Here is a 20,401-nt window from a genome sequence, read left to right on the forward strand (position 1 = left end):
TGATACTTAAGGACCGTCAACACCTCTCAAAAGACCAAAAGTAGAATTAGACTTTCACCATTGTTTTCAGCAACATCACCATACACCATTCATTCGCCACACATGCGCATCTTGATATTGACTTATTGTCTTGTTTCTCTGGATCCAAGGTTTGACTATGCAATAAATGTCTTGTAAGTATGTATACTTTATCTCCCACCTATGAGCTCCAGATATCAAAGCCTTATTAGAGTAGGATGAGAGAGAAGGCAATGTCACTATGCCTCATACCACAAATACTACATACTTTGAGAGAAGTCATATACCATCACTACCTTGGTAAGGATCCAGAAATACCACAAAAGAGAGAATTGAGAGAGTCATACTAGCAATCTCTAAGTTTTATTGTGAAAATCTACAAAAACTCCAGAGCTATAGTTGATCAAAGAACAAGAGACATGGTGCTTGACTTGACCATTCTATCTTTTAACTACTCAAGACATAAGTGACGGTTGCAAGCCCCATTGTGGAAGGTAAAATGAGTAAGTTTTAAGTCTTAACAGTTTACTCTAACTCAGAGATAAGACCTTGTTTGAAAGCATGTGTACCATCAAGTTTCTAAGGCATTGCAGCAACTTCTGATCTATCACTAAGTCTATCCTTGCTGAGGGACGAGCAAGAGGTAAGCTTGGGGGAGTTTGTTGACGGTCCTTAAGTACCAAATTTAATCATAAAATAAATAAAGAAAAGGATCCAAATGCAAACAACACCCAGACTTAGGGTTTTATCTAATATAATTCCACGAGTTTTGGTGTTTGTCTATTTTTGCAGGCGGTTATCAGGAAATATGGAGGAAAGACCCACACGTCGGGTTTACATAGAGATATTAACGTGTGTGGCAATTTTCTATCATCTAGAAGACTCCAGAAGCCACGGGAATGAACGGGAGGCCGAGCGGGCCCAGGGGCAGGGCGCCCGCCCTCCCCCCTAGGGTGCCCGCCCTACCCTGGCGGCCAATCAATGTCTGCCTCACGGATTATGCTCCACCAGCCTAAAGGATTAAGGAAAACCGTGCGATTAAGGTCGGTTTGATCCAACGGCCCACGTTCATTTGGAACGGCTATATAAGCAGGCCCCCTGGCCCCTGGAGGAGGCATTCTCATTCTCAAACCCTAATTCATTCATTCATCCAAGGAGGAGAGTCTCTGATCAAGCCCTAGAGCCCACACATCAACTAGATCTCTAGTTTAGCATAGCTACATATGATTAGAACTAGAAGGAGTCAATCTTCTATTGGTTTCCGGATCTGTCAAGAGGATTCTTGGTAATTCCTCTGCTGTTCTTCATTTGTTCATCATTGCTCTTCAATATTATGAATATGACTTTGTTCTATTTCAATAATTAATTATGACTTTGCTCTACTTATTTATATTCGCAATTATATTATTCTTAGTTTATCATGGTTATATACTTGGCTTAGTTAGATTGGAATTATATACATGTTTAGGATCATATAGTGTTTATCCATCTGGTCCATGGGTAAATGATAAGTATTATGTAGGCGTGGTGCCTCTACCGTATTTATCTGTGATTGTACCCTGTATGCTGGATCGTGGGGTAGTTTGCGGTGGTGACAGCTCCGTCTATTCTTATATAGTCCCCCTCCCGTGTATAGGGCAGGCAGAGCAACATTATTACAGGGGAGTGATTGCTATGTTTCTCATCTTCCTTGATAATATCACTATGCATGGGCGTAATCCTGTCTCGCAATGATTGCCAAGTATAATTGCACTAATTATGATATGCTAGACTTTATAGTTAAGAATAACTTAGGAAATATTCTTGTAGTTCATCCTAGGTCCATGCTAATGACTTGCTAGAATATCTGTTGAGGTGCTTATCATTATCATATGTGGCTAGTTATGCTGATCAGATTAGTTATCTTTGTCACCATTCATACTTTATTTATATTTTATGTGACATTTATCCCTGTATTGATGAGATAGCTGACTGCTCTCATTACGCATGCGATGATAATCAGTTCCATATTTCATTCCACAATCAACATTGGTGTTAGTAATCCCTTCCCCAGTGGTAAAAATATAAATAATGATACCTAGAATACTTCCCGGTTAAAATGCTACATCAGTATTAATCTGTGCGCTTGTAGATTCCATTCATTATTTATTCAGAAGAGCAATTGCATATTTCAATACCGAGTCTCTCATGTCATGCTGGGGATGAGAACTTGGATTAAGTGGTGTGAGGGATAGGTTTGGCATTTTTGGCACCGTTACTAGATTTAGAGAACTTAGTCTACTTTTGGTAATGATGTTAAGAATACCATTCCTGTCACACCCTGGCTTTTAAAATAAGACCAGAGTCGTCATATGTGTGCCCAGGAAGTTCACACATACAACAAAGAATAGAAATATCAGAAACAATATTATATATAGCGGAAAACATATTTATATGAACACTTACAAACATCAGAGTACGCGGAAACAGTAGCTAAGCTTCTTAGGCTCCATTCTTCTCAGGGACGGTTGACTGGGGGCTCCGTACGCCAAGCACTTCTGACAAGCTTCTCGAAAAACTCCATAACATCTTTGTCCTTCTTCTGAGCAACACTTTACTACACACTGGGGGTGTGGGGGGAAATAGCAAGGGTGAGTTCATGTCGAACTCAACAAGTACAGGCGGAAAATATAATGACATGCATGGCTTAATCAAAGGAAAAGCTGACACTGTTTAACTGCAGGTGAGCTTTTAAGTTGGTACATTTTTATTACAATTCTTTTATTAAAACAACCTATTACTAAATATGAGTGAAGCATCCCAACCCTTAATTAGGTGAAAGTAAATTAGCTTCTTTTGAAAGACTATCCTAATTATTATAGTCATCCAGGGATTAACCCCAATTATTAACACAGGATAGCAACCCTGCCAACACGGAATAGCCATTCCGCCAAAACACGAGGTAGCAATCTCGCCAAGTTCCATCTCCAAGTATCCAGTGAATCCAATTTGCTCATCAAGTGAGGGTCTGGGCCGCTCGTGACCATGAGCACGGCTGATATATCAGTTTTACACTCTGCAGAGGTGTGCACGTTCACTCCAAGTCGTGATTCCCATTTGCCCGGGGTCGCGACTCCCCAAAACACTACCAAGGTGAGCAGGCAGGGTCTCACTACGAGACCTTTCACAGGGTCCAACTAATAGGATGCCACTCGTGAGTTTTCGCCGGGGCGCTCGACAATCGATACCCATAGCCATGGCGTACCGAGCAGCCGCTAACTTAATATTCATTACCCAAGTTACTTCCTCACGCCTACCCGGAAAGTAACACCCTACTAGTGGAGGTCCTGCTAATTAGTCAAGCCAGAGCCATATAGCTTGGAGCTGCACTGTAAGTCCCAGGGGGCCGCTCCCTGACTAAGTCCTTACGGAGAGCAGAGACGGGTACGCCCGGCAAACCGGACCACCAACAGTACCCGCTCCCCCTGTCCTCAGCCAAACCACGATGCTCGCAAGCACCGCAACATCTCCATCACCGAAGTGACCATTGTTCATCATTTAATCATTTATCATCATTGAAGAATTTATTAAGCAAGATCATTATTATTATTATATAGATTAGATGAGTAGAGCAACTAAGCATATCTACTGTTCACTATACTACCCATGTATAAACCCAGGCATACAAGGAATATAGTAGAAAACTAGTCATGTCCTTAGGGTTTGCAATATTAAGACACATGCAATGGAAAGTAAATGTATTTAAAGTTCATAGGTACAATATGATCAAAGGGTGCCTGCACTTGCCTTAATTCCCAGTGTATATCTGCTCAAAATTCTTTAGCTTCTTTCTTCTGATCTCCAACTTCTGCTTCGACTGTCGGTCCTCAGCTCCTGATCTTCACTGTTGATGAACCACGCTTCTACTCGTAGCAATCAAGCAACACAAACAAACAATCACGACTAAGAACAAACGACAATCAAAAGAGAAGCTTAGAAAGAGCGCTCTAACGACACGACTTATTGCTATTTGCTACGATCGTGACAATGCAAGAACGATTGAGAACGAAGCTAGCGTTAATCGGACACGACTTTCGGGGTTCGAAGTGTAACGGAGAAGATCGGCTACGCTGGTCGTATTTTATGAAAAGAGATGATAGACTTTGTCTAAAAGTTGAGTTGACCAAACTATAAGAGATTATAAAGGTTAAGGTTAAATGTTAGTCATATTCTATTTATAATTAAATATATACCACTAAAGCCAAACAAGCATTTATAGTTTTGAAGTATAGAACATATGAAAGCAACTAATCGAGTGATTATATATCATATTTAAACTAATCAAGTTATAACTAATAAAGACACATTAAAGTTGATATTAATAACGTGGGCATTTATTTATTTACAAAAGATCAAAATTATAGACACTATTTACTTTTAAACCAAAAGGCTCTAGATAAATATTACTAAATTATTTATGTGCTTTATGTTTAAATAACCAAATTATAATTAGGAAGTATTTGAGTTCACATTTGATTATAAATACCAAAGTGTAAACCTAATGTGTTTTTAAATTAATTAAATAGGAATTCATTCGAAACATTAATCGGATTAATTATACTCATAAACATGAGACAAAGAAAATAGCATTGCTAATATTTAGATTACACCGACATAGTCACAACGCAACGAGAACTGAATTACAACCCTAGATTATTTTCTAATTTAAACGCAGATTCTATGGCCAAAACTATGTCAGTGGCAAAACCATGATTACACAGAACTTTATTTCGCTTTTTAAATAATCAAAACTGAATTTTAAATACATTTTGGACTGCGGGCACTATTTCTCTAAAACACAGGGGCTAAAACGGAAAAGAAAAGGGCATAAACCTAATTACTTTTTAACAGGGATGGACTGCGGGTTGATTTACAAAATCTGCAGGGGTCTTTTTGCAAAAATGTCGGGGTCAACGGGCTGTGGCCGGCTGACCGGCCACGTGTCGCGACGGGATAGGGCCGGTCTACGGCGGGGGTTGTGGACCGGGTGCGGGGGCGCTGGTCCACCGGTCCACCGTGGACCGGGGAGCCGGGCGGGGCTCGCGCACGGCGGCGGCGTGGTCCGCAGCTGCGGCGCCATGGCCGCGGTGCTCTGGCTCGCCGTGGCTGCACTACGGGGCACGAGGGGCCGTGCCGAGGGCACGGGCGTGCAGCGCGGGTCGCGGCGAGGCCGATGCGCACGACGGCTGCGCGTGAGAGGGCCGGGAAGGAAGCGGTCTACGCGGCGAGGCGGTTCGGCGGCGGTGGCTTGCTCCGGCGAGGTCGCGCACGTGACTGAGAGAGAGAGAACGAGCGAGAAGGGCACCGGCGGATTCCTCACCTCAACGCGAAGCTCGGGGGGCGGTCCTCGTTGCCGGAGACGCAGCGGAAACGAAGATTCGACGGCGGCCGAAGCTTCAAGTCGGCGGCAATGGCGGCGGTGCTTGATTCCTAGGGTTTCGCGACGCGGGAAGGAAACTTGGGTTCTAGGAGGGGGCGCGGGCGGCTGCGGCGTCTGTTTTATAGGCTGGGGCGGCTCGGCGATCCTCGATTCGCGCGCGGCGCGGACGTCGGGGCCGGTTGTTGCGGCCGACTCCGAAACGGCCGGAGGTCGGGGATGACAGGTGGGTCCCACTCGCGGGGCCCACCCGTCAGCGGCAGCAGGTGGGACAGGGCAGCGCGCGGGGAAAGGCCGCTGCGGCTGACACGCGGGCCCGGCCGGTCAGCGGCTCAGGCGGCAGGGGGGAGAGGGGGCGCGGCGCTGCTGGGCTGGGCTAGCGCGGCCCACGCGGGAGAGAGAGAAGGGATAAGGTGGGCCGAGAGAGAGAGGAGCCGGCCCACAAAGGAAGAAAACCATTTTTTTTATTCAAAAGGGCTTGGAACCAAATTCTTCACCACATTTATAAACCAAAATTTGATTTATTAACTTGAGGTTATTTTAAGAATTATTTTCTTTACTACTTTTAGAAACAAAGCATATTTTCTTAATAACATATTTTTAAATTATTTTTCCTCTCAAATATAAATTAATTTTCAAATATGACTTTTGGAGTTTTATTTTATTTTTTCGAAAACCGAAAGGACCTAAACGTGGCTCACTATAAATTTTATAATTCACTTTTCTGAGACAAGCCAAACAAAACTAGGGCACAAAACACACATCAAATAAAACACCCTCCACTTAATTTATTAAAAGTTTTAAAAATTCCACATTTTTCTCCTTTTATAATAACAACAATGAATAAAATCTTGGAATATTTTACAAAAACTTTAAATCCTTATTTAATTTAGTATTTTCCAATAACAATCCAAAATTAAAAAAATTTGGAGTGTTATAGATCTACCCCACTTAACATAAATCTCGTCCCGAGATTTGAAGAAACTAAAGAGAAAGATAAAGTAGATCATCGAAGTTGTTTCGAGACTTTTAAGACGTGATCAAAGGATTAAAGATAGGCATAAAGGGTATAGAGTATGGTAAAGATTGGTGACAAGGAAAGACAAACGTATGAGATAAGAAGTGATCTTTGGATCCTGTATTAGGATAAGGTGCAAGGGTAAGAAGCCAATATTAATATGAGATGATACATAGGAGATAAAGATAGATATTATTGTGCTCACAACTCCTTGATTTCAGATCTTTGAGATAAATGGTGAAAGAATAAACAATTAGCAAAAGTTGACGAGAGGGACTTAAATTTATTGTCAAGTCTTCATGCTTAATATTTTGTAGTCTTATGAGATGTAAGATCCAAGGTCACACGTCGACAAAAATGATAAGGGCTCATCGCAAGAATGATAAAGATCAATATATAGTTCTCCATGTCTTTTAAGTTGAGACTTTTGAGAGTGATGATCGTAGCGGACGCTACCCCACTTAAACCAAGTGTTAGCTTATCTTCCAAAATCCTGTATAAGAACACTCATCTTGTCAGTAGATAATCTTCAAAGTTTTCCTTTGGAGGTTACTAGCTCGACAACACGCTGCACAGATGGAGATTTCGAGGAACAGGGAGAATCAACACAATGATTGGAAAGGATAGATTAAGATGTTCTTAATTTTCTTAGTGCTGGTGTGAGACGTAAGTCAGAAGACAAGAAGTTTATCCACGTGAAAGTTCTTGAACACTTCCCAGCAAAACAAACCAAGGGGTCGGTGAAATTGACCATATATCGGTATGGTTTTACATCTGATTTTCAGGTTCTGCATTTTGTCACGTGATAGTCCAGCATATATTCCACGGTGAAAAAGAGGTCTTATCTTAGGACCTAGGTTTCCTATTGCCTTGCTTTGATAGGTCAACAGGCATCACACTTTCTATGATATTTGGTGCTCCTTTGTGGTTTCCGTAGCTGGATCCTAGCAGATTTGTCCTACTACTTGCAGTGTCGGGAGAATATTGTGCGGGAGAACTACTCAAAGGATCTTGAGTCATTCTGTATGAAATACTAAGACTGCTTCACTGGCAATCACTACCACTTGATGTTAGGACAACACTAGGTGCTTTGCCTAAGATTCTTGTGATTACCACAAATAGACTAAACATCTTGTCAAACAACTCGTATCATATCGGGAGATTAAGAATGATAAGGTCCAACGAACAAGACTTCTCATTTTACAAAGAAGATTTACAAGTGACTTGAATGAAAACCTTAAAAGCTAAAAGGCATTGTTGACTTCATATATTGCCATAAGTGTCACATACTTCCTTGACTGGTTCCAATTGATCTAGATCTCCTAATACAATCTACTCCACATCTGATGTTGAGAAAATATTGCATCTCTATAAGGTCCACATTTCTTTCAAACTGCCTTGTTGTCGATACAATCATGACATTAGTCCTTTAAACCTTGGGGTGAGGTTGAGTGCCTTCATACACAAACCTGTCTCCTGATGGGGTGGTTAGGGATGCTGAGTGTTGGGTACAGTCAATCTTTCCATCACAAGCGGTTAACCATCCTCTTCCAAGAACGACATCAATATCCAATGATTCTAGGACTATAAGATTCACCTCATAATTTACACCTTTTATAACAAGACTAACTTTTGGGCACATACGAGTTGCTTTTATCTTCCCTCTTGGTGATTTGACCAGTATGGGTTTCTTCATTTCCAACATAAGCATCTTATGATTGGCAACACATTTGTTTGAGATGAAAGAATGTGAAGAACCTGAGTCAAACAAAACAGTGGCAGGAGTTGAATTGACTAGAATTGATCCAAACACCACATTTTGTGCTTCACGAGCAGTACACAGATCCATATGGTACAATGTACCATTAACGTAGTCACGAATTGGGTACTTCTTTGGACAATGCTTCTTGTGATGTCCCTCTTCGTGACACTGGTAACAAGCATTGCTAACAGTTTTATCGTAGGTGCTATCCTGATGTTGAGCTCCTTGAATTGATGTGCCAGGAGTAACTAAAGTGCTACTAACTTGGTTCTGAGGGTTCATCTTCAATGGAGTCTCTTCACTTATTCGCTTCTTGGCTTGATTACTCTTTCGAGGCTGAAATTCTGTGTAGGTGATGGTCCATCCATCTAGGGATATCTCTGGCATAGCAAGTGTAGCTGAAGGGGCATCTAATTCTTCAAGGTTTGAATGTGTCTGATGAGAGTTTGGAGCTAAATCTAATTGCAATGTAGAACTCAGATTTGGCTCAACACTTAACAGTGGCTCTAGGGAGATTGCCTTCCTTTTCCTGTTACCTTCAGTCTGTTGATCCTGGTGTACTTCTACCTTTCCTTTGCTTGACTTGTTTTGAATACAGGGTAAACCATAATGTCTGCAGCAATTACACGGCTCTTGAATCCCAAGTGCCTCATTAATACCATCTTTCTTAGATTTCATGTTCTTCCAGGCTTCCACTACTTGTCGCTTCATTGCTTCTTCCTGAGTTTTGGTCATGGTCTTATCTGAATGTAACGGAGAATCTTTCTGTGGTCCTACTCCACTTAGTGCTTGATCCAGTGTATACATGGGCTTCTCCTTGTTTATTGGGAACAAGGGTGGCATAGCTGGGTCTGCCTGACATTTGGTGTAAGCTCCTTTAATGTCTCCTTGGAGAAGTAGAGCTTGTACTATCAAAAGATTCTGGAGTCCGGCCATTTGATCAGCTGCCATCTCTAGGATCTGAGCTTGCCAGGCTATCACCTGTTCACTTCTTAGTTGTGTTGTAGAAGTCTTTTGTTGACTCTGATCACTAGTATTCTTTCCTCTGACGTCTTCATTTGTGTCAACCATCTGACATTAGGCAATAGTAGAATGAGCTAGAGGGATAGGGTAGGAGAAAATAACTGGATAGGATCAGGAATGATAAAAGATAGATAGGATAAGAGATATCACTACCCCACTTGACAAAGATCGAGCTAGTCCCCAAACGACTTCGTCCAGACCTCCTTCAAAACACTAGAACAGAGACAACACACAAAACATCAAACCAAGCACAACAAGCACACATCACATCAACGATACTACACGTGCTTCTTCAACAGTGGTGGTCATCCTAAAAGGTAAGTCCGAGATGTTGAAGGGCCATCGAATTTTGAAATAAAGCAAGGTTTTGTAAACTTTAGTAAACAACTATATAAGAGCCAAGGAGATAAATAGAAATAGCTCAAAGGAAGCTATTCAAGCAGTGGATACAACATGACAAGGATGAGGAAATAGTCAGAATCAAAGGGTCAAGGTATAAGAAAATAGTTTTGTCTCAAAATAAGCTTTAGAAATCGACCAGTGCTGTCTAGGCATACGTCCTACAGTCAACATTGCTCTGATACCATTCCTGTCACACCCTGGTTTTTAAAATAAGACCAGAGTCGTCATATGTGTGCCCAGGAAGTCCACACATACAACAAAGAATAGAAATATCAGAAACAATGTTATATATAGCGGAAAACATATTTATATGAACACTTACAAACATCAGAGTACGCGGAAACAGTAGCTAAGCTTCTTAGGCTCCATTCTTCTCAGGGACGGTTGACTGGGGGCTCCGTACGCCAAGCACTTCTGACAAGCTTCTCGAAAAACTCCATAACATCTTTGTCCTTCTTCTGAGCAACACTTTACTACACACTGGGGGTGTGGGGGGAAATAGCAAGGGTGAGTTCATGTCGAACTCAACAAGTACAGGCGGAAAATATAATGACATGCATGGCTTAATCAAAGGAAAAGCAGACACTGTTTAACTGCAGGTGAGCTTTTAAGTTGGTACATTTTTATTACAATTCTTTTATTAAAACAACCTATTAATAAATATGAGTGAAGCATCCCAACCCTTAATTAGGTGAAAGTAAATTAGCTTCTTTTGAAAGACTATCCTAATTATTATAGTCATCCAGGGATTAACCCCAATTATTAACACAGGATAGCAATCCTGCCAACACGGAATAGCCATTCCGCCAAAACACGAGGTAACAACCTCACCAAGTTCCATCTCCAAGTATCCAGTGAATCCAATTTGCTCATCAAGTGAGGGTCTGGGCCGCTCGTGACCGTGAGCACGGCTGATATATCAGTTTTACACTCTGCAGAGGTGTGCACGTTCACTCCAAGTCGTGATTCCCATTTGCCCGGGGTCGCGACTCCCCAAAACACTACCAAGGTGAGCAGGCAGGGTCTCACTACGAGACCTTTCACAGGGTCCAACTAATATGATGCCACTCGTGAGTTTTCGCCGGGGCGCTCGACAGTCGATACCCATAGCCATGGCGTACCGAGCAGCCGCTAACTTAATATTCATTACCCAAGTTACTTCCTCACGCCTACCCGGAAAGTAACACCCTACTAGTGGAGGTCCTTCTAATTAGTCAAGCTAGAGCCATATAGTTTGGAGCTGCACTGTAAGTCCCAGGGGGCCGCTCCCTGACTAAGTCCTTACGGAGAGCAGAGACGGGTACGCCCGGCAAACCGGACCACCAACAGTACCCGCTCCCCCTGTCCTCAGCCAAACCACGATGCTCGCAAGCACCGCAACATCTCCATCACCGAAGTGACCATTGTTCATCATTTAATCATTTATCATCATTGAAGAATTTATTAAGCAAGATCATTATTATTATATAGATTAGATGAGTAGAGCAACTAAGCATATCTACTGTTCACTATACTACCCATGTATAAACCCAGGCATACAAGGAATATAGTAGAAAACTAGTCATGTCCTTAGGGTTTGCAATATTAAGACACATGCAATGGAAAGTAAATGTATTTAAAGTTCATAGGTACAATATGATCAAAGGGTGCCTGCACTTGCCTTAATTCCCAGTGTATATCTGCTCAAAATTCTTTAGCTTCTTTCTTCTGATCTCCAACTTCTGCTTCGACTGTCGGTCCTCAGCTCCTGATCTTCAGTGTTGATGAACCACGCTTCTACTCGTAGCAATCAAGCAACACAAACAGACAAACAAACAATCACGACTAAGAACAAACGACAATCAAAAGAGAAGCTTAGAAAGAGCGCTCTAACGACACGACTTATTGCTATTTGCTACGATCATGACAATGCAAGAACGATTGAGAACGGAGCTAGCGTTAATCGGACACGACTTTCGGGGTTCGAAGTGTAACGGAGAAGATCGGCTACGCTGGTCGTATTTTATGAAAAGAGATGATAGACTTTGTCTAAAAGTTGAGTTGACCAAACTGTAAGAGATTATAAAGGTTAAGGTTAAATGTTAGTCATATTCTATTTATAATTAAATATATACCACTAAAGCCAAACAAGCATTTATAGTTTTGAAGTATAGAACATATGAAAGCAACTAATCGAGTGATTATATATCATATTTAAACTAATCAAGTTATAACTAATAAAGAAACATTAAAGTTGATATTAATAAAGTGGCCATTTATTTATTTACAAAAGATCAAAATTATAGACACTATTTACTTTTAAATCAAAAAGACTCTAGATAAATATTACTAAATTATTTATGTGCTTCATGTTTAAATAACCAAATTATAATTAGGAAGTATTTGAGTTCACATTTGATTATAAATACCAAAGTGTAAACCTAATGTGTTTTTAAATTAATTAAATAGGAATGCATTCGAAACATTAATCGGATTAATTATACTCATAAATATGAGACAAAGAAAATAGCATTGCTAATATTTAGATTACACCGACATAGTCACAACGCAACGAGAACTGAATTACAACCCTAGATTATTTCTAATTTAAAAGCTATTAATCAAATTATATTTAAATCAATAAATTCAGAAATAAGTTACATGATAAAAATGTATACTACTGCGTAGAGCGCGGTGATATGAAACTAACGCGACAAGAATGGGCTCAATCGGAGTTAAAACGCAGATTCTATGGCCAAAACTATGTCAGTGGCAAAACCATGATTACACAGAACTTTATTTCGCTTTTTAAATAATCAAAACTGAATTTTAAATACATTTTGGACTGCGGGCACTATTTCTCTAAAGCACAGGGGCTAAAACGGAAAAGAAAAGGGCATAAACCTAATTACTTTTTAACAGGGATGGACTGCGGGTTGATTTACAAAATCTGCAGGGTCTTTTTGCAAAAATGCCGGGGTCAATGGGCTGTGGCCGGCTGACCGGCCACGTGTCGCGACGGGATAGGGCCGGTCTACGGCGGGGGTTGTGGACCGGGTGCGGGGGCGCTGGTCCACCGGTCCACCGTGGACCGGGGAGCCAGGCGGGGCTCGCGCACGGCGGCGGCGTGGTCCGCGGCAGCGGCGCCATGGCCGCGGTGCTCCGGCTCGCCGTGGCTGCACTACGGGGCACGAGGGGCCGTGCCGAGGGCACGGGCGTGCAGCGCGGGTCGCGGCGAGGCCGATGCGCGCGACGGCTGCGCGTGAGAGGGCCGGGAAGGAAGCGGTCTACGCGGCGAGGCGGTTCGGCGGCGGTGGCTTGCTCCGGTGAGGTCGCGCACGTGACTGAGAGAGAGAGAACGAGTGGGAAGGGCACCGGCGGATTCCTCACCTCAACGCGAAGCTCGGGGGGCGGTCCTCGTTGCCGGAGAAGCAGCGGAAACGAAGATTCGACGGCGGCCGAAGCTTCAAGTCGGCGGCAATGGCGGCGGTGCTTGATTCCTAGGGTTTCGCGACGCGGGAAGGAAACTAGGGTTCTAGGAGGGGGCGCGGGCAGCTGCGGCGTCTGTTTTATAGGCTGGGGCGGCTCGGCGATCCTCGATTCGCGCGCGGCGCGGACGTCGGGGCCGGTTGTTGCGGCCGACTCCGAAACGGCCGGAGGTCGGGGATGACAGGTGGGTCCCACTCGCGGGGCCCACCCGTCAGCGGCAGCAGGTGGGAGAGGGCAGCGCGCGGGGAAAGGCCGCTGCGGCTGACACGCGGGCCCGGCCGGTCAGCGGCTCAGGCGGCAAGGGGGAGAGGGGGCTCGGCGCTGCTGGGCTGGGCTAGCGCGGCCCACGCGGGAGAGAGAGAAGGGAGAAGGTGGGCCGAGAGAGAGAGAGAGGAGCCGACCCACAAAGGAAGAAAACCATTTTTTTTTATTCAAAAGGGCTTTGAACCAAATTCTTCACCACATTTATAAACCAAAATTTGATTTATTAACTTGAGGTTATTTTAAGAATTATTTTCTTTACTACTTTTAGAAACAAAGCATATTTTCTTAATAACATATTTTTAAATTATTTTTCCACTCAAATATAAATTAATTTTCAAATATGACTTTTGGAGTTTTATTTTATTTTTTCGAAAACCGAAAGGACCTAAACGTGGCTCACTATAAATTTTATAATTCACTTTTCTGAGACAGGCCAAACAAAACTAGGGCACAAAACACACATCAAATAAAACACCCTCCACTTAATTTATTAAAAGTTTTAAAAATTCCACATTTTTCTCCTTTTATAATAACGACAATGAATAAAATCTTGGAATATTTTACAAAAACTTTAAATCCTTATTTAATTTAGTATTTTCCAATAACAATCCAAAATTAAAAAAAATTTGGAGTGTTATACTTAAGTGGCATGAGGGATAGGTTCGGTATTTTTGGCACCGTTATCAGAAATAAAAAACTAAGTCTACTTTTGGTAATGACGTTAAGAATGCCCAACAGTGGACACATCGTTGGACTAATAAATGTTTCTTTTAGAAAGATAGAATTTGTAGTGCATGTCAAGCGTGAAAGCAAGTTGGAGCCAGGCATCTCGCTAAGAACATCGTGACTACATCAAGACCACTTGAGTTACTTCACATGGACTTATTCGGACTCAATGCTTATATAAGCATTGGAGGTAACAAATATGGTTTTGTAATTGTTGATGATTTTTCTCGCTTCACTTAGGTGTTCTCAAAAAATAACAAATATTTTGCTATTTTTTTTATTATTTTATGCAGGGTGCTTCCTAGGGGGCTATTTTTTATTATTTCTTCCCTCTATAGGATTCTTAGCCACCATCTCAATTAGATCTCTATAGATCTTTAGCATAGCTATATAGGATTAGATCTAGAAGGAGTCAAGTTAATCTTGAAGTGCGGATCAATCTTTAGTTCTTGGTAAACTCTTATTCTCTTTGTTATATTTATATTAGTTCTTGCTACTATGAATATGACTTTGATCTATTTAAATATATTGGAATTGACTTTATTTTATTTGCTTATGTTCTTAATTATATTGTTCTTAGTCTACTTTGATTTTATGCTTAGCGTAGTTAGATTAGAATTATGTTTATGCATAGGATCGTATATCGCTTACTCAATAGGCCGATGGGTAAGTGGTAGATATTGTGTAGGCGAGGTGCGTGTTGACGGTAGATAACTCCTGATTTTAACCGTCAACTTAACATAAAAAGGACCTATTTGCAAGAACTTAGTAGAAATAGGGTTATCACTAACAGAATTCCACGAGTTTTGGTGATTGTCTATTTCTACAGGGGGTTACTAGAATAATAACAAAAGAAGGTCAACATGTCAGATTTACATAGAGAGAAGACCGAAACGTCAACTAAGGAAGACTCTAGAAGACTCCAGGATCCACCACCTGAAAGGTGGGACCCATCTGTCAGAGGGCAAGGGCAGGCGCCCCCACCCTGACTAGGGCGGCCGCCCGGGGGCAGAGATCAATCAGATTCGTTCTCGCGGATCCTGCCTCCAGCAACTTTGAGGATTAATCTTAAGTGCACGTTTAAGTCGGTTTGATCCAATGGCTATGGTGATTCCTAGGAGGCTATAAATAAAGGGGCTGCCCCCCCTAAGATGTAACTCTAAAACCCTAATTCATATTTTCTAGAGAAAGCTAGACGTCCCTCGAATGGATCTGTCTCTTTTGGGTGGTAACAACAAGAGAGATTGAGAGAGTATAGGGTCAAGATAGGAGTTGAGGAAGCCCGGCCGGTCGGTGCCTTCTTCTTCGTGTCTTTGGGATTAAGTCTCCTAGCCCGAGGTTTGGTTCTAGAATTGTTCAGCAGTTCAACTTCTGATACTAGTAAGTTATTGTTCTTATTGTTCTTTGGTTTACGAGTTTACTTTATTCGCTTTGCATAGGGAATAGAGTAATTATTCGTAGCGTAAGTGTGGTGCATGGGCTAGGAATACTCGTAGATACTCCCTGCTTGACCGGATTTGTGGTAGCCTTTTGGGGGAAGTGACAATCCTCTTGGGTCTCAGTAATCCACATCCCATTAGGAGGTAAGGTAGGGTATATGGTACTAGGGTTAAGCACTCTCTGAGGTGTCTCTTTTCTCTAGTTACTCCCCTTAGAACAATATCTACACAACTTACCATAGGTTAGAAGAAGACTGAAGAAAGTGTTCTCTCTATATCACTTAATTCTCACTATCTTGTCCTGCAACCTGTGGGTAGTAGGCAGGATAAAAGGTTAGTCTTTTGCACGCTTTCTCCTAGTGGTAAAAAATAAATAAGATACTCTGGACTTATCTTCCAGGTGAAGTGCTCACCGATATCCGTGTGCTTGCGGATTTATTCCATTTGATTCTTTCGTGTGCGTAACTCATATCAACAAGCATTCGTGGCACCGTTGCCAGGGAAAAAGATGGTCTGCTTAGATAACCTTATCTTACTCTACCTTGTATCACACTTTTATCTTTTTCTGTTATCTCACCTTTTCTTACATCTTACCATTTCTTTTATGGATACCTTAAATTCCATTCCTATCTTTCAGTTCTCTGCACCCATGGAGACTAGCCTAGTGCCACATGAGTCATCACAACCTATCCAAACATGTAGCTATAGGTTGAGTCTGTGGTTGATTGCGCTGGTCCAAAGCCTATCCTTTTCAGGAGAACAAGATGAAAATCCTCACCTACACATTAGAGACTGTTGGGTATTTTAAACGCAAACAGAAAAATCCGCAAGCGCACGGATACCGATGTAGCTTTCACCTAGAAGTATTCTAGAGTATCGATTTTCCACAGGGAACGTGAGTGTACTAATCAAGATTCAAGATCGCCCAAGGATAACTATATAATTATTTTTGGTGGGAAGAGAGGAAGTTTCCTGAGAGTTCTCTAGTTGATCTAAGAATCAAGAATTACTTCAAGATTATCTATTTCAGGACATCAGAACACTAACCACAGAAAGAGATGAGAAGGGGGCTAGGAAGCTCTGACTACGGTCCAACAAACACCGATCCGAACGAGGTGGAATACGTCGACCGTTAGGGCTGTCACTACCCTAGGGCTACCACAACAATCCGTAGGATTGGGTGCAATTCCAGGTAATTGCAAGACTAAACACCATGTCTAATCTATTAATTACTACTCTAATGTTGCAAAGATTAGAGCACTTGATGCAAGCGAGAATCCAATAAATAACTTGAATGTAAATAAAAGTAATTAAGGAACTCAATAATTATGAATTGAAGAACCTGGAGAACGATGAAGAACGAACCAGTTGTTGCAAAAGTACAATGCTGAGGAAGATCCGACAGATCCGGCTCCTCCTCCTCCGCTCTCCTCTTCTCTCTCCCTATTTTCTAGATTACTACTAGAACTAACTAGAACTAGAACTAGAGGAACTAGAACTAGAACTAGATGAACTAGAGGGATCCTCTCTACTTGGATGAAGAATTGAAACCCTAGCTTTGATTCTGTAGAAGAGGTATGTTCTCCAGCGGCCAGGGGCCTTGCTTATATAGTCTTTTCAAGTGAATCTAGGCTGTCGGATCAAACCGACATTGATTGAACGGTTATCCTTGATCCTTTAGGTCGGTGGAGCGTATTCCGCGAGACGGGTCCTGATTGGACTCTGCACCAGGGCGAGGGCCCTAGGGGGGAGGGCGGGCGCCCTGCCCCTGGGCCCGTTCGGCCTCCCGTTCGTTCCCGTGGCTTCTGGACTCTTCTAGATGATAGAAAATTGCGCGGCACGTTAATATCTCTATGTAAACCTGACGTGTGGGCCTTTCTTCCATATTTCCTGATAACCCCGTGCAGAAATAGACAAATACCAAAGCTCGTGGAATCCTGTTAGATAAAACCCTAAGTCTGGGTGTTGGTTGCATTTGGATCCTTTTCCATGATTAGTTGACGGTTAAATGTGAGCATTAAGGACCGTCAACAAGCTCCCCCAAGCTTAACCTTTGCTCGTCCCTGAGCAAAGCTAAAATCAGCAAGAAAACAGGGGTTACTTTTATGCCTCTTACTACAGGGTTTTTAAGTTATTACTAAGGTCTTAAGTGATTGAAAAACAGAACGATCAAGTCAAGTACTATGTCTCAAGTTCTTCTGTCTTACCTTTGTTCTGGAGTTTTTTTGTAAGTTACCAAAATAAAACTGAGGCTTTTGCCTTCTTCTCAAAAGATATATAAGTAGAGCTTTAAAAGTTTTAGCATACTTACTTTGCATTTTTCTATGTCAATGCTCGGAGCAAGGGAGAGGAATGTCATACTCCTAGATCAAGACCTTTGACCTTTTTGAAAAGTTTGTCATCTCTTACTGGCATATTTCTTATTAGAGGGACCATTGGGCTATCATTGTTTCCTTTGTTCTTTTTTTTCAGTCTCTCTCTTTTTTTAAGTGAGCACCAAGTACCCCTAATTCTACTATTGGACACGTGTCCATTTTTTCCACTCAGTTGGGTATCTTTGTACCCCTAATTCTACTTCAGACACTTGTCCATTTTTACCTCTCGTCTCACTCTTTTTTTTGAATCAAATTTTTGCATAGTCCCATGTCTCTAATGCAATAATACTTCGGAAGAGTGAATCTTTTATATTTTTAAAACAAAAAGACCTTGATCTTTGGAGCATGATAATTCTCTCAACCAAAACTACAAGAATTAACAATTGTTTGAACAAAGCAAGTGCCCACAGTTTTAATATTCATATCTTATAAGACTCTAGGTATTATGTCAAACAGGATCTCATCATTCATCATTTTTTTCTTTGAATTTTTTTAGATTTTCAAAAGATAAAATCTCCAGAACTCTAGCAAAACTTGGAACAAGTTAAATAGTAGCTCAGACCTTCTCATATCATGTTTGTCAATTACCTAGACTTGGATCAAACCTTTCTTTTTATTTTATTTAAAACTTAGGATTACACAAAACTATTGTATATTACTCAAAATAAAAACTTTGTTTGGTTTCATGGTTATGCATTTTTTTTATTTATTTCGGAATACTAGAAAATAAAACCAAGAAAGAAAAGTAATACTTATCTAGATACACGTGTGGGTGCCTCCCCCAAGCTGGATGTTGACATAGTCGTTCACTCTTGTGGCCTGCATGTTCGGTCTCACTCTTCTTAAGCCTCAAAATCCTGCACAACCCAAATAGACAACAAAACTCGTGGAACATGTTAAGGGTTAGGTAATTGTCTAGAGCTTATGAGAGCTTAATATGAGAATTATATGAACTCAATCACATCAAGTTCCTCTACCAGGTTGTTTTGTGGCTCGAGATAGATTTTTAAGCGTTGACCATTTACCTTAAAAGTGTTACCTATGTCATCTTGGATGGTAATGGCTCCATGAGTTGAAGTGTCAATAACCTTGTATGGTCCATCCCACTTCGTAGCTTACCATGCCCAAAGAGCTTAACTCTTGAATTGAATAGTAGAACCTTATCTCCAGGCTTAAACTCCTTGTGCTTGATTCTCTTATCATGCCATCATTTTGTTCTCTTTTTATAGATCCTTGAATTGTGGTAGACTTTTTCTCTCCATTCTTCTAGCTCAGATAGTTGCATCAGACGATTCTCGCTAGCAAGGTGGAGATCCACGTTCCATTTCTTGAGTGCCCAATGAGCCTTAAACTCTACTTCCACAGGCAAATGACAAGTTTTTCCATATACAAGTTGATAAGGTGACATGCCTATGGGTGTTTTGAATGCAGTTCTATATGCCCAAAGTGCATCAGGAAGTTTGTCCTTCCACCCCTTACCCATCTCATCTACGGTCTTTTGTAAAATATTTTTGATTTGTTTGTTAGATGTTTCGGCTTGACCGCTAGTCTGAGGATGGTATGGTGTTGCGACGTTGTGTCGAACTCCATGATCGGCTAGGTATTTCGGAAGATTTTGTCGATGAAGTGGGAACCTCCATCGCTTATAACTAACTAGGGTATACCAAAGCGAGGAAAGATTACTTCGTGGAACATTCTCTTGGCATGTTTTGAATTAGCTGATCGACAAGGTAGGGCTTCTACCCATTTGGACACGTAGTCCACAGCTACTAAGATATACTCGCAATTCCCGGACATAGGGAATGGCCCAATGAAATCAATACCCCATACATCAAAAAGTTCTACTTGAAGATTATTTGTGAGAGGCATTTCATTTCGTGAGTTGATATTTCCATGTTTTTGACATCAGTGGCATCTCCTCACAAAGTCCTTTGTATCTTCATACATCGTTGGCCAGAAAAAGCCACTTTGCCAAATTTTAGCATGTGTCCGGAATGCTCCATAGTGTCCTCCATATGGCGAGGCATGACATCTTTCCATAATTTGAGTAGCCTTAGCCATAGGAACACACCTTTTCAAGAGTCCATCAGCGCAGACTCGGAAAAGATATGGCTCATCCCAAAGGTGGAAATGACTATCGTGAAGCAGCTTCCTTTTGTTTGTACCAGGTGGGACATAGCCTTTTACTATAAAGTTTACGATGTCTGCGTACCATGGATCTGCATGTGTTATCTTAAGCAGGGTGTCATCCCTTAGGTAGTGATTTGTGGGATGCTCATCATGTGTTTCCTTATACTGAAGCCTAGACAAGTGGTCGGCTATGGAATTCTCAACTCCCTTCCTATCTCGGATTTCTATGTCAAAGTCTTGGAGTAGAAGAATCCATCGAATTAGACGAGGCTTAGCATCTTTCTTAGTGAGGAGGTACTTGAGAGCAGCATGGTCCGAATAGATGATTATCTTTGCCCCCACTAAGTAAGATCTAAACTT

Source organism: Sorghum bicolor, chromosome 1 (genome assembly GCF_000003195.3).
Source record: "Sorghum bicolor cultivar BTx623 chromosome 1, Sorghum_bicolor_NCBIv3, whole genome shotgun sequence".
Lineage (NCBI taxonomy): Eukaryota > Viridiplantae > Streptophyta > Magnoliopsida > Poales > Poaceae > Sorghum > Sorghum bicolor.